The sequence below is a fragment of the Leptidea sinapis genome, chromosome 20, assembly GCF_905404315.1.
Source record: "Leptidea sinapis chromosome 20, ilLepSina1.1, whole genome shotgun sequence".
Taxonomy (NCBI): domain Eukaryota; kingdom Metazoa; phylum Arthropoda; class Insecta; order Lepidoptera; family Pieridae; genus Leptidea; species Leptidea sinapis.
The window spans coordinates 4893367-4909899 of NC_066284.1; the positions used below are offsets into that span (position 1 = coordinate 4893367).

General features: G+C 32.5%; 1 protein-coding gene across 2 annotated transcripts in view; it reads right to left on the reverse strand.

Moving 5' to 3' along the window:
* Positions 1-14684, reverse strand: part of LOC126970283 (zinc finger homeobox protein 3) — a 177461-nt gene extending 162777 nt beyond the window's left edge. For both annotated transcript variants that reach the window (XM_050816104.1, XM_050816105.1), the window contains exon 1: positions 14487-14684. The gene's annotated coding sequence lies outside the window, so the exon portion shown is untranslated. The remainder of the gene's footprint in view (positions 1-14486) is intronic.
* Positions 14685-16533: the final 1849 nt, after the last annotated feature.

The following is a 16533-nucleotide window of genomic DNA, read 5'->3' on the forward strand; positions in this document are numbered from 1 at the left end:
AAATCGAAAAGTCTAAATTATGAATGAACGAACAAATGAAAGTTCTTAATCTTTGTTTAGTGACGGGGTCGTGTCCACGTTTTTACGACAGTAATCAAATCGTGATTGTGTCGCATTCCCAAAAAACTTACTTAATTGTGTTGGGTAGAGTGTTGATGATATAAACAGTAATTACGTAGGCACCTCGGAGAACGAAATGTTATTAAAATACGCTTAACCGACACGCTCCGCTGATATTCGTTTAGTTTTCAAACCTTTCAACATTCATGTTTTGTTGAAAACTTACACTTATAATATAATTTTAGATGACCGTGGAAATTGGAACGGCGTGATGGTAATGACAAGCAGCCATGAACGCTTGGACCATCCTATACATTCATTGAAAGCTTCAAGAGAAACGATTAAAATAAAAATTCTAATGGAAAGACATTGATAATAATCTGGAATGAAATTAAGATTGTCATTTGGAATTAATTTCATTACTTAAGTTTACAAATAGTATAGCTAAGTCTGAAACTGTCTATTTTTCAAGCTCATATTGTAATCAAAATCACGATCGACTTAAGCTTTTATGTAAACTTATACGCACCTGTTAGTGGCAAGGACCGTTTAAGGCGTTTCTTTAAGAAATAATTATCGTAAAATAACGCATCTGTGATGCCCGAGGGTGCTATTGTTTTAAGATAATTTTTATTGCTCTTAGCACTGAACAATGGGAGGGCTGGGAGCATAATTTGGTATGTCGAGCCGAGTTCGCTCCGAGCGCTGTGCGAATTAGACAAGTAGAGCGCTTTATGTGTACATGGTTCACCTATAGATAGGGCACTCGCTGCAGAAACAACGAAAGAGCAGTATTGCCGATATCGCGAGCTCACTCTTGCTTTGTTTAACGTCATGACACGATTACTGACGATGACGATTATTGACGATGTTATTGTTATCTTTTGTCTGATTTAGTGATAAATAAAATGAGATTACGTCACTAGATTTGAACGGGTAATACAATTTTTTTAATAACATTAAATCAGGATTTAATACTTGACTTGTTACTTAAATACTGTATTGATTGTTAATAGAATATAAATTTATAATATATAAAGTTGTTACTCCAACATAACATTACAAAAAATGCATTTATTGTGTAACTCTACGAACGTATTATTTCTATAAGAAAATAATAAAAAAGCTTGAATTCTCAAAGCTAATATTACTATCCTTCGTAATGCTTAATGAATAATGCCGTAATTATGTTGCTTCGTAGAACTCTACCAGATTTTTCTTTAGAGTAGCTGTCATTCAATTCGTAGTAAACAATATTACGTATACAGTAGACGCTGGTGGTCTATGCCATGGGTGATATTTTAAAGCAATTCATGTTTTTGGTACCCATAGCTATTTATAGTTCATAGTTTGCATCAAAGAGGATGTAAATACTACGTAATAAGAGGCGGGAATGCATATGTCAACATTGAAATTTGGTTTAGTATCAATCGTGAAGTGATATAACATAAGTTTGAAATAGTATAGTAAGTATAATCCGAGTAAGTTTGAAAGCGAACAGTTACTTAGAACGTAGTGGATTTCGGACTGCACGTTTCATACAATCGAGTGAATGGCTGTATTCTTATAGAGTTTCGCTAGGTTGGTTTGTATTATAGTGTCATGATGTCATCAACATAATCAGTAATGTCTATTTTTTTTTAGAAAAAGATACAGCTTACACTTACAAGTAGAAGCATAAAATAAAAATAAAATTTAGGTACCTACAGATCTTAAAATTGTTTTGCTGCGAAACTGGGATTGATTTTAATAGTGATATTTGTTTAATTTTTTTTATATTACATTATTGCTATCTAAGCTGAAGCCAATTCCATCTTCAACTTTTATCGTTTAAATAATCAGACACAAATTATATACTTTTTTATATCACTTAAGTAGTTATGGTTACAGATAAAACAGTTTTAAGGTAGATACACCAATACAGAAAGGGTATCATAACAAATTAATTGTAATTAAACCATAAAGATAAATAACTAATCTACTGCCATATAATGTATATAATTATAATATATTTAAGTAAACGTTCCTAATTGCGTGCAATATTAATTATCAAAAAGAAACTCCGACGTGTTTATTTTGTTCATTGAGCTGTAAAGTAATATAGGGATTGTAACTTTTATTACTTATATGATATCTATTAATTACTTGATAGTAACCTTATAAATTGGGCAGGCGTAATTAAAATCAATAATAATAGGAGTTTGAGAAAAGTTTTAATGCTTTTAAAAGCTTTATCAATTAACCGATACTTTAGTGTAAGCAGAAAAGATCTTAGTATAGTTTTCTGTAATGAAATATACATATATATATTATTGTTTTCAATTATATGATTATTTTAGTTAATTTTCATAATATAGCATATATACTTAATAGCATTATTCACGCTTACTTGGCCGTTCAGTTTATGAACTGATCATGTTTGTAAGACTTTTGAAATTTAATGTAATAACCGTTAAATTGTTTTATATAGTTATTGATAGGCCTTTTGATGGTAAGTCATCACTTTTTCTACCGGCCGTTCCCAATATACTATCTACAGATAGAGATAAATTAATACTTTCTACTGTCAGTAATTAACTGTCGCAATATACCCGATAAGTCATTCTTATCGCCTTTTATTGGGACGCGTGAATTGCAATTTCCATACAAACTTCTATCGCTGGAAAGCTATACATCGTCCCATTGACAGACAGCGTATACGGTGAGTTACCGTCGATAAGTTTATTGGGACACAAAAGTCAACGATAGTTACGATTTTTATCTCAAGTATGATGATAGACTGAATATTGGGAACGGCCGTAAGCAATACAGATAATTTACGTGATGATTTGTAAATGAATCTTCAAGTTTGACAATTGATTAAAACTTAAGTAGTAACGCAAAATAGCTATGTTTCGATTTAAGAAGCATCGAAAATCGATTTTGACGGTTAGTGTAAGCAATGACCGCTTATCGGTATCGATTATTTAAATAGAGATAGCGTTTTGGGAAGTTATCTACTATCGTTAATTATTGCAGCTATCTGGTCCGACTATGTGGAGTGCCTTGACAATGTAATGTGTGAATTAAACACTTCCATATCTATTTACAACTAGAAACGTATTTAAGCAATATAGTCTTTATATTGCCTTTTTTATTTAGTACTTTTTGCCATATAATATGAATATATCTACATTAGTATAAGTATCGACAGACTTATGCATAATTGCCACATCTAACCATGTTTTATATAATCGGCCTTACAAATAATATTGGCATAAAGCTATACCTGAGAATAAACCAAGAATACGCAAAATGTTTACAAATGACAGTTTGTTTACGATTGGTTTATTCGGACGTATAACGTTTCTCGGTTTATTATCAGGTGTAAATTTATGCCAAGTCTATCTGTAAGTCTGAAAAAATATACATATAGTTATCTATATACAGCTTGATGTTTTAAAACTATAACATCATAAATAAGAGATATTAATTTATAAAACTATATGTTCGTAAGTATATAAATCAATATCTTATATCTTTAAGCGAGCTATTCTTGTATATATATATAATCTGAATCTCGGAAACGGCTCCAACGATTTTAATGAAATTTAGTATACAGGTAGTTTCGGGGGCCAGAAATTGATCAAGCTAGGTTTCAATTTTAAAAAATGTAGTTTTATCCGTGTTTTAATGAGAAACTGCTACAATAACATTAGAATACAAAGGTAAATTTCGCCACCATATACAATACTATAATAGTTCAGATGGGACATTGGGTGATCCGGAAAACTGAAGATCCCAGTTCGAATCCAGATGTCCTATTAGTTTTTTTTTGTAACTTCATAAAAATCCGAGCAAGGCTCGGTCGTCCAGATATTATAATATAAGTAGTGGTATCAATAACAATTACAAACTGACTCAGAATTAGTTTTACTCTGTAGTAGTTGAAAAAAGTTCATTGAAAATCGTTCCGTCGATAAATGCCGCACATACATAAATATTGTATTTAACTTATGTATCATAGTATAAATATTATTGTTTCAGAACTCACGGTGTAGGTACTGACTAGTATTTGTACCTCTTAGTGGTCTACCATCAGGATATGTGAGATGAGTTACATACCGGTTAGAGGGTCTATTTCCGCCGTGAAACAGTAATGTGGAAGGTAATCACTATTTTATCTTCCGTAAAAAATCCTTTTATGATTTTCTTATAAGGAAAGAAAAAACACTGATCGGATGTGAGTTTAGCTTTAATTAGTTCATACCCATTCCCTTACTTTAGATAGGGTAGTTGCGCCTATTTTGTGTGAAAAGCCTGGACTCATGCCCTATCTATCTGATATATCATCAAACACACAAATTACTTCGAAGGTTTGTGTAGGTTTAAATCACCAATTAAACATACATCACTCATCTTTTCATCAGAAAGACGTCCAATGTTAAATAAAGGCCTGCCTCATCCAACCATCTTGACTAGATCGCTGGAATAGCACAGCATAGCCGGAGAGGCAACGGCACTAGTCTTTCCGCCACCGACTCTCGGTCTTTAGGATAATGTTTTAGGCAAGTAGATACCTATCAGGCGATAACAGAGCAATACACAGTGGATTATTGGTCTTATCAACATTAATACTTGATTTACAACTCTTCATTTAGATATAAAAATATCTAATTAAGTTTGTTGTATCAAAGGACATACCGCCCGTGCGTGCGCTGTTGTTAAATCTGATGAAGTTTCCAATAAATTTACGTCCATTTTTGGCGTGTTGACCACATTGAACCTAACAAAGGGAGGGGGATTCATTATCATCAGCTGAAAGACGTCTAATGCTGGACAAAAGCCTGCCCCAAAGATCTCCAGGACGATCTGTCCTGCGCTGCCCTCATCAAACGTATTCCGGCGATCTTGACCAGATCGTCGGTCCATCTTATGGGACCGACGGAATTTTCTGCCCCACCGGCCATCTGTCCGTCGAACTATGTGTCCTGCCTATTGCCTGTTTGGTGGGTTTTAAATTCAATATTTTCCCAGTCACTCATCAACGCACAAGCATGGGGCTCACTTCATAGTTGCTATAGCTGGTCTAAAAACGTGCGTTGGTATAAGATATCTTAAATTTACACATTGTAGCTAAAAAGTGCATGTGAAACTGTCGAAATGTGGTTATTACATACTTTGATTAAACTTGTTTCATTTTTTTTTTCAGAAAATATTTTTCGATTTAGTTATAATGTTTTATACGCGACGAAAAAGCTATCTAGATGATACGTTCGGATACTTTGAAGGAACAGTTCCATAAAAGAAAAATGTGTTATGTGCCCAAATTAGTTGCTATTTGAAATATTTTAAGACTATATTATGAAAAAATAATAATGTTTAGGATTTAAAAACTAAACGACTCAACTATCTACCTATTTATTAAAAATAAATTAAATTATATTTCCAAAATAATTCAAAAAACCTTAGCATTGCCATAATCATCATCATTATCAGCCGAAAGATCTTCACTGCTGGACAAAGGCTTCCCCAAAAGTTAGTTACACCTCCCATAATTTTTTACTACTATTAAAATGAACATGAATCCTAGTCAAGCTTCTACGCTTCATAAAAACATTCCACATCTTAAGCAACCATGGAAACTCGAACGGTCGCCGCGAGTGTGACGCGTTCAGTTTGTATTGAGTTCGAGATGACTCGTCGCGTCTGGCCTTGGCGGAACCTGTCCCGAAACACCTCGCGGCAATTATTCAATAAAACAAAAGCTACGCCATTCTACGTCACAGCGGCCGCGATGCCGGTCACATGTAACAACTTCACCTTTACCTACCGACTGTCTATCCTAATTCCTAATCTTTTTGATGTGAAATCAATAAATTATGACAAATCAAGGAATCTTTAAATATATTGAGGATATGGAGGATTTTTTATGTACCTATGAAAACAATTGAATAGAATTTATAAAATCTATTTTCACAACAGCCCTAGAGAGAATCCCTACTAATATTATAAATGTGAATGTAAGTTTGTTTGTTACGCTTTTACACCGTAGCTACTGAACCGATTTTTTCCCAGAAAAATCTTTTGAAAAATTCGTCGACGTGACGAGCTATTACTATACCAATAGTAGGTTAAGTTTGCTGTAGCAATATTTCTCGAAAGAAGATTCATATAAAATGTTGGGAACGGGAGCGAAAAACGGGAACCGCAACTGGAATATATACATGAGATAATCTACAGTTCCAAACTTGCTTATTATTTTTAAAACCCTTTATCGTCGTGGGCATCAGCTAGTATTATATAAATGGTGTTTAAATTACATAGTATAATATTTAAAAGGTTATTGCGATTCATACTAGATTTATATAATTTATTATTTATAAATCAAATAAATAAAATAAGAACAGAAATATGTTACTAAAGATCCCTGTAACTGGGAAGATGAGCATTCAAATATCCCTGTAACTGTAAATGCATATGATAATATAAGATGATCCTTAAAAAATAATAAATAATACCACTCTATCACAATTCGGTACATAAAGCCTCCATTATAAGCTCACGTGTCAAGCGAGGAGCATGACAAAAGAAACCTTCAGAGAAAAAGAAATTTGATAGGCCATTTACACTCTTGAAAGCATAGCTTAGGCGCAATACGAAATATTTCAAATGCAAATCGTGCAAACGCCATGAATGTAATAGTTTGTCGTGGCATGCGCACGCGCCGGCGACCTACACCGGAAACAAATTATCATATCCATATAAGCTCGGTCGAAACGAAAAACTTATTGATGTCACCGTTCAAATAAATTGCGCTAAACGAGAAAATGGAGCCGGAAAGCGTCTGTGATCTTTTGTGTACACAAAAGTTTCTAACATACATACTGGACGTTCGTCAATTGTTGGCGGCTATTTGTGACAGTTAGGTTAAGAATCCAGTTGGATTTATTTATGATAAACCGCCTGTTACTATGTTAACACTGACTCATGTTTCGTAACTGATTTGTTTTGTAAAAAAAAACCGTTTGTCTGTGGTAACGGTAATCCACTGTATAAACGGATAAAGGTGGCGTTTGGGTTATCACAGGTAAAGTAACCGTTGATGGGTCGTATTAACCGTTATATATGATCAAAAATAAATGATTTATCAAAATCTTTATCTCTATTAAGTTGCGTACCATAAGGCTTGCCAACAGGAACATTATTTCTAAGACTACGCACTGAATGTATCCCAATACCTCAATAGTTTTACAGTTGAAAGTTTGAGACATACCCCCTTATTCATAATGGTCCGCTAACTTTAAACAACCGCTTACGAGTATTTTTTCTCATTCTGGCTTAGGTCAATAGAAGAAGACAGAGTGAGAATTAGCAATGCTTTAAGTTAGCAGACTATTATGAATAAGGGGGTAAGTTTTTACTATTATGGCACGTATAAAACGTAATCGTTCACTATATACTTAGTAAAAACAAAAATGGCGTATTCTGAAATGATCGCTTTGTAATTCACAAAAGTAAAGGCCTAACCGACTTGCACTTACCAGTGCGAGGCTCCTTTGCACATGAAGCCGGCTAGATTATACCACAACGGCGCCTATTTCTGTCGTGAAGCAGTAATGTGTAAACATTACTGTGTTTCGGTCTGAAGGGCGCCGTAGCTAGTGAAATTACTGGGAAAATGAGACTTAACATCTTATCTCAAGGTGACGAGCGCAATTGTAGCGGCACTGCATTGTAATGGGTAGGGCGTATCAACTATCATCAGCTGAACGTCCTGCTCGTCTCGTCCATTATTTTCAACTACAAATAGTATGAGTAAAAGCCGAGTATGCATTATTAATATTAATACATTGTTTTATTAATAGGTTGTAGATAGACAGTTGTAACATCCCTAGACAAAATAACAAACTTAGTAATACTTCGCTAGCAATTGACCCTGTTAAATATTTTATAACAATAAATAAAATAAATTTTCAAAGTCAATCTTGATTAAAGTCGATTGATGTTTTGGCCTGGAGAGATCATTTGAACAGAATAAATAACAGGTGAACAGGATATGGCAACATCTTAAAGGCAGATTATGAAGACGAATTTAGAATTCATAATAGCTAAACACTACAGCGACTGCCAGTCGGCCTGATTTTGACATGCAAATATTGACGGTTGATTAAATGTAACCGATTGTTAAGTTACGGTTATTGTGCGGTACAGTACTGTATTGTATGTAGGCAAGTCAGAAGTGGGATACATTGTATAGTATGGCGGATTTTGATATTTTGACCAATATATTAGATATGACTTGAAACGATACCATGAAGATTTAAGGCACAGTTGATTCCTTTAGAATTCTTTTTGATGACACTTCTAACACTACCACCGCTTCGGAAACAAACGGCACTCTGAGAGAAAATACGCGGTATAAGAAACTCTCCCAGCATTCCTTTTTGGCGGTCTTTTTAATAAAATATACAATATATATAAATTTTTTGAGCATTACCATATATTACTTTTAATATCAGTTGTATTGAATTATACTTTATTTAGTAAACAGTGAAAAATCAATAAACTGCAGTATTTTAGCTTAATATAACCAAATGGATCAATATTTTAATAATGACATTACAATACATACAAACTAGCTGACTCTACAGACGTTATTCTGTACATAATAAACAAAATAATTTTTTTAATGAATTTGTCAATAATATTTCATATTCCTGTTGTTAAAATGAAATGATTGTTTCACAGCAGAACTGTCAAACCGTGCGTGAATAAATTCTCTCATAGAAAATATCTCATACAAAACAAATATTGGAAAGAAAATTAATTATGGGTCGCAAATTGGAATAAAAACTATCCTATCTCTGAAGTTGGACTAAAGTGTACTCCATGAAGTACTCCCCATAGGAGTTCACTGGAAACAAACATCAGGACATTTTATTTGTACAATTATATTAAGATAAATATCAATTATTCGCAGTAACATTAAGTACCCAACTAATGTTGATACGAAGGTCACAAATTAATTAAAAAACGTAACGTAAAAACCGAATAGATAATTATAAACAAATATTGTATTGTACAATGATCACGATTGAAGAGGAAGTTATACAAAAGTTTTATATAGTTTGAATGCGGTTTTTTATCAGATTCGACGTACCTTCTTAATAAATGATAAGTTCAAGATGAAGATCCTATAAATGGATGGACGAGTTTTGCAGGTTTTGGAAGTATCCGTAAGAAGATCTAGTTTACTCGTTGAAATTTCCGGGATAATTTGGGGTAACAGTATTGTTTGATGTTTCGAAGAAAATAATTTTGAAGAGATAAGTAAATTTATAAAGAGACAACTTCAAGAGGAAATTTTTGTATTAAAAATTTGTAAAGAATCAATTAATTAATACTTATTTTAAAAGCGACTGTTGAGTTTCTTGTAGATTCTTTTCAACCTACAAAATCGGCGGTAATTATATGGAAAAATAGTACTTAGTTTTGAATTAAGAGATTAGATGAGTTCTAAAAAGACTGAGAGATTAATTGTGTAAAATCATTTTTATCGATGAGATTTAACAAATTTTTTCATAATGGTTTGCATTAATTCATAGTATATATAATAATTCATACTCTGAACAAACATACGAATTATATTTAATTATATACTTTGTTGTGCGATAAAAAATATATATTACGTTATAAATTTATTATAAATGTAGGTACCTATCTGTAATATATATTTTTAGGTAACACGTTATATCTTATGACTTTAATTCAATTATTACTATTATCAGAGTCCAAATAATTCCCTTATATGTACAAGTGCGATATTGGGAACACTAAAATCGTTCCAGATAAGAAAAAACCGTTCAAACACTCGGAAAAACATAGTCAGTTCTTATGTTATCTCAATATCTGGACATCTCAACCCGTCACGATGGCCCTTATCTATCAAGTGTCGGATGTTTTCCCATACAGATAACGTGTAGTGCATCTACCGCGCACTAGATGGCGCTGATCGTCGTGGCTGTCATGTGAACTACAATAATAATTATTAAAGCACAGATTCTTATGAAATAATGTATAATATATTATATATTTTAATCTATACCTATGTTCAAGCATGCTATAACCAAGCACAATATATAAGATCTATATAGATATACTAAGAAGTATATAATATACACATTCTAGTAGGTCTTATCTTACTAGCCAATTTTCTGCATATATACATAATAAACTTTATAGTTTTAAGGCCATGCTGAAATGTCAAAATCATAAGAATAGAAAATGACCTTTATGCATTGTTAAGAAGCAAATTAAACTAAAAAAGTCATTAGTATATTAAAACGGGATTCCCACTCGAAGTATTAAAATCTAGTTCGAACAATTTAAATTTAGTGTCTTAATAAATCTAAAAATCATCATTCAGTTTTGTTTATGATTATTGTTGAAATTTTTATCTAAAAGGCGGACAAAATATAAGCAAGTCACTTGATGACTTGCGGTCATAAGCCTTCCATTTTTATAGGATTAAAATTATAAGTATTAGGTATAGATATAGTGCGATGCATACAACATGATCCCAGAAAATGATTACAATAAATGTTTTACGAAATTCGTACGCAATGAACATCTCTTTCTAATGATACCACAGATTGGGAATGTAGCGACCGCCCGCTACATCAATCAAGGTATTAAATAATACATTTAATTATACGATTACATTGCAACGATCTTTTTTTTTTAATGCAGCCCGCTGAGTTTTTTGCGCCTGTACTTCTCAGGTCTCAGTCATGCTTATTCGAATGGGTTTTTGACGTCCCATTATGTGATATCCTTTTTTGAATAACAATATTTGAATTAAAAAAACTTTAAGGCTATTTGGGCACTTTTGGTATGCGGAAAAAACTAAACTCGCGTTACCGCCATTAAGAGTTTAAAGTAGGTACATAATATATACTACAAAGTAATAGTAGTATGACGTAGAGCGGACAACACAACACATTTTTTTGTATGAATAATTGTAAATGACCTTTTTTTGTACTTAAATCTCTCATGCTGTCATACATTTCACTACATTAAACAATGCGACTCTATCTTTATATATATAATTCTTGTGTGCGTGTGTATGTCACTGAACTCCTCCTAGACGGCTGGACCGATTCTAATGAAACTTTCTGTGTGTATTCAGGTGGATTCGAGAATGGTTTAGATTCACAATTGAACTACCTCCTAAACGGCTGGACTGATTTTGATGACTTTTTTGTTTGTTTCAGTGAATTTGAGATTGGTTTAGATTCTCAATTCCGCCCATATAATATAATTCTCCTGCTCATGTGTATGTTAGTGAACTGCTCCTAACGGCTGGACCGATTTTTCAAATTTAAAACTTGTGTACAGGACAACGTCTGTTGGGTCCACTAGTATAAAAATAAAATTTTAAAATTTTGACATCATATTTGCGTACCGGAATTCCCAGTGTTGGTAGGCCCCCACAAGATGGACCGATGATCTGGTCAAGATCGCCGGAATAAGTTGGATGAGGGCAGCACAGGACCGATCATCATATCGATATTTGGGAGAGGCCTTTGTCCAGCAGTGGACGTCGGATGAACAAGTTTCCATGCGTATTGGAAAGGATGATCTGCCGGCCTACTTAGTTGCTCTATTTATAATAATATTTACATAACAGATACCTAGCTATTAGATATTTACTAAATATAAAATTGTTTTGTAAACGGAAGAGAAAAACATCGAAATGATTTATTGAGTCCAATTATAAATTTTACATCACATATTTGTAACTAACCTACTTTTAATATTATGTATCGACAAAAATAAAATAATTGTAAGTTCCACGTGGTTCTCTAGGTTTTCTTTACTTCGTCAATTATGGAATTAATAATATAGGTAGGTATGTAACCTTTGTTCAGTAACAAATATTTTTTTAATGATTAAAAGGTTGAAATCTACTTCAATCGTAAGGAATAAGAATCTACATTTCCTTAGAAAACTATTTTTAAGATATGCGGGTAAGTACCTACTAACTCTACCTTTTAAAAAAATATTACATCTAAGGTATGGTATTTTTTTGATTAAAGCGAGTGTAAACACAATTTGAAAGATAACAACGCATGGAATTGTAACTGAAAACTTCCCCTGATAATGTCACGCAACGTCGTGTTAGCTAAAATAATAATATAAATACAAATTTTCGCAAAAACTAATTTAAAACCTTTTAAGAAGTGTTTTAATTAAATACTAGCTGACCTGGCAAACGTTTTGCCATTTAAATTGTATATGTAAACCTTCCTTGAGCGTCAACGAGTCTATTACAAAAGATTTCATTGAGATCGGTCGAATAGTTTAGGAGTTATTAGGGAACATACAAACATACATTCTCTTTTATATATATGTAGATTATTATTCATTCATTCAATTTAAAAAAGTGTGAAATAATTAGTTGCATCGTCACCATTTAATTATTGTTAGTCAATTACCTTAAAATATGTTGATGTTTGATTTCTTTGACATTTTCCATTGCACAACTGAGAAGAGACTGACATGTCACGCGCTATCCTAGTTTGGGGGTTGAGGTTAATTTTAAGCTAAATTATATTTTCTTTTTGCAACAAATAAAGATTTATTAATAATATTAATATTTAAAAAATATTAGCTAACAGAACAAAGGTGTAATAAGCATAAGTTTGTTTACGATTGATTCATATCTGTGCATTTGATTAATGATTCCATAACAATGTTTGATGTATGCAATGGATTCTAAGATGGCCGCCTGTTGAGATGGAATTCCCATTGTTTTTGTTCAGAATTATAATAAAATTATTAAATTTGTTTTTATAAGAATGCTATTAATAGTCATTAATACAAGAGTATTTGTATTATAATAATATAAATCACGAAGTTAATTAATGAATTAATTGGTTTAGGTTTTTTAATTTATGCAAATATAATCGAATAACATAATTTAAAAAAAATGCGAATATTAATCATATTTATTATTAATTAAAGCAATCAATTTAACAATTAATAATTTTAATAGTATTCTTGTTTTAATGTTTAATAAACAAGATTTCGTAAACATACAATGACAATAACTAATAGTTAACTGTGAATAATTTTAATTGAAATATCTCAATAATTATTAAACAAATTCATTTGTGACTCCATTACATTTTTTTAAATCTAGATGATCGAAAAGGGACTGCTTTTTTAATCTGTATATAAACTAATATTATTGTTAGTAGGTATTTTGTGTTAGAACGAAAACAATAGCACACATATATCATGTACCTAAGTACCTACTAATGTAGGTCATTCCAATAGGTATTAGAGAAAAGGATTGTTTATAAAAAAAGGAATGAATGTGAATTAAATATCTAAGATTCAAGTCTTAATTTTCTCGAAAACCATACAGGTAATAATCAGTAATTTCAAAATACTTACGTTATATGTACTTACTTACCTACCTATATTTATATACCACAAACAATGACGATTTGAAAAGAATTATTATTTTAAAGGATTCTTCTTTTCGTAAATCGCATAAAACTAAGGAGTTCTTATAAGTGTAAGATTATTTCTAATTAACAAGCCGTAGGTACCTAAGTCCAAAATAAGCAACAATTACCGTTTATATAACTAGGTATATAATATTATTGTCCAATAGCGGTACAAATAATTCATCTCCATTTTCAATATGAATATCTACTTCAATAAAAATAGGAATTTAATTATAAATTATTGTTTTAATTATGAAACAATTTTTTTATTCACAAATAAAGGCGTAAGCGCACGCACTTTGTTACCTAATTATTTTGCATGCTAAGTACGAAATTATTGTTCAAATATTTTGAAACCAGAAAATTCATTCAAAAATGTTAAGAAGTTTCTTCTATAAATCAATTATTTGCTGTTTAGTTATAGACATTTTAAATTAAATATGTTTTTTTTGTAATCAAATCTTTTTCATATCAGTATAAAAATTCATATAACTACTTAATACTATGTTTGTATACTTACCTATAACTACGTATAGGTAAGTCCCTATTATTTAAATTTCTCCTGTAGGATAGAATTGCTCAATAGGATAGTTTTAATTTTAATTCTTATTTGAAAAAAATCTTGTTAGAGATGCATACATTATTTGGATTCGATTAATGATGAATAAAAGTATAGGTTTTTATTGTTTCATATCTATTAAAATTAAATAAAAATCAAAATAAATTGTCTACATAAAATTTTGTCTTCGCAAACAAAATGATTACGTACCTACTTACTTGCATATTAAAAGTTTGTAAGTTTGAGTTGTGGATATCAAATTTGATTAGAATATTATAATTAATGATGTTTGTCTATATAAGGTTGATCTCATTAAGATTTGTAATATTCGCGAAGTGGCAATCCCATTAGAAAGAATGCATAATAACCTGAGAGCATGTCCTGCCGATCGCCGCTAAACAAAACCGTGCGGCATACGCAGTCACAAACACTCGCTCAGTATCCGGAAAAACAAAACAAACACTAAGTCAGAACACAAACTTGCGACACGGTAACACACACGATTAGGAACTCAGTTTTTCTAATTGTATCGGATTGTAAAGCGCGCGCGACGTTTCACTGTCAACGGTCGCCGGCACACTGAGAGCTAGAAGTCGGCGCCCCCCCGCCCCGCCTGTCTCAGCTCACCCCGCGCAGGGGGCGGAGCCTCCGAGGCGAGGCGAGCTTAATTACGCCGAGTAAAACGGGATGGCAATAGAGTGGGCGCGAGCTATTAGCGCGCGGAGAGCGGGACGACGCGCGTCTTAAGTATTTTGTATAAGTAATGAGGGGTGAGGAGGAGGCGCGGGGGATGGTAGTGAGCGGGTGAGGGTGCGAGGGGCGCGGGGGGGAGCGAAGCGAGGTTCAAGAAGCGCATCTCCCGCCAATCTTTAATGTTGATTACGCGCCGCCTCGATACGGCCCTCATTAGCACAGCCACGCCTAAACGTTAATTGCACTGTTTAATTGTATTTGCGGCTTACAATTATTTTTTGCTGGCGAGATTTATGCGTCGACTTGAATTATCTTGTTGCGGTAATTGGCAACATTTGCGGGGATTGCTTAATTTAGATGTTAATTGGTTTAGCTACTATTAGAAAGATGTTAGGTTTCTCAATTTGATAAGATTGCCTGTTATATTTTTAATAATGTTTAATTATGTACCTGTAATACTTACCTACCCAATTACATTAGATCGAATACGTTTTGTAGAATCTCTAAATATACCTACCTACATACTTATACTATTTATCTTATATTAAAAAATCATACCTAAATATTATAACACCAAACGAATTATTAACATATCAAAAACTAGAAAGCGTTTTATTTCAATCGAAACAGAATCTTTGATACCTACCTACCTAATGCATGCAGGTAAGAGAGGTACCTACTGCATTGTCAAAATATCTATATATATATAGGTACCTTAGCACGCATTGGTATGTTTATAATTTGACTCCAATACTAAGAAATATATCTTTCTACATACCTCAATTAAAAATTTAAATCTAATTGAAAATATCTGACTTCATTAATTATAAAACAAATTTAATACTAATTCACAAACAAAGTCGTAGCTCTTATTCCGTAGACGATGACGCACTTTGTGAGCTAATTATTTTGCTGACTACGAAATTTTTCGTTCAATTGTACATGTTTGTATATATTTAGGTACCTATATTAATATTATCTACATTTTTAAGCAAGTACCAAGTTATAAAATAAGCAGGGTAAATAATTTTATCACAATTGATCAAGAAAGAGCTTTCTACCTACATGAAAGATATCGTACCGTGGGTAGGTACCTATTTACCTACCGGTTTATTATAAATTCCGTTTTGTCAAAACTAAGTAGGTAGGTACCATACTTTCAAAATAAGTCGGTTACTACATATATTATAACCTATAAATGTTATAAAAGTCTTCTCTTAATCATCACAAAATTGATTTCTTTGGATTTTTTTGATGTCAGTTACCTGTCTCAGTTCTATAGACGCCTTTAGTCTTTTACAAAATACTCATTTATGAAGTGTTTTACCAGTGGGAGTCTCATGAGGCTATGCAAAGGAAGCCGGCTTTATGAGTACCACAACGCGGAGAAGCAGTAATGTGTAAACATTACTGTGTATCGGTCTGATGGGCGCCGCAGCTAGGGAAATTACTGGGCAAATGAGACTAAACATCTTATGTCTCAAGGTGAGGAGCGCAATTGAAATGCCAATCAGAATTTTTGGGTTTTGCAAGAATGCCGAGCGGCACTGCATTATAATGGGTAGGCGTATCAATTACCATCAGCTGAACTTCCTGCTCGTCTCGACCCTTATTTTCATAAAAAATTATATAATGAGAACAATAAAAAAATAAAAATAACCTTTTTTTCAGGCAAACTAAACCAACTTCTTAATTTACTAAATCAATATATCTAGGTAGTTC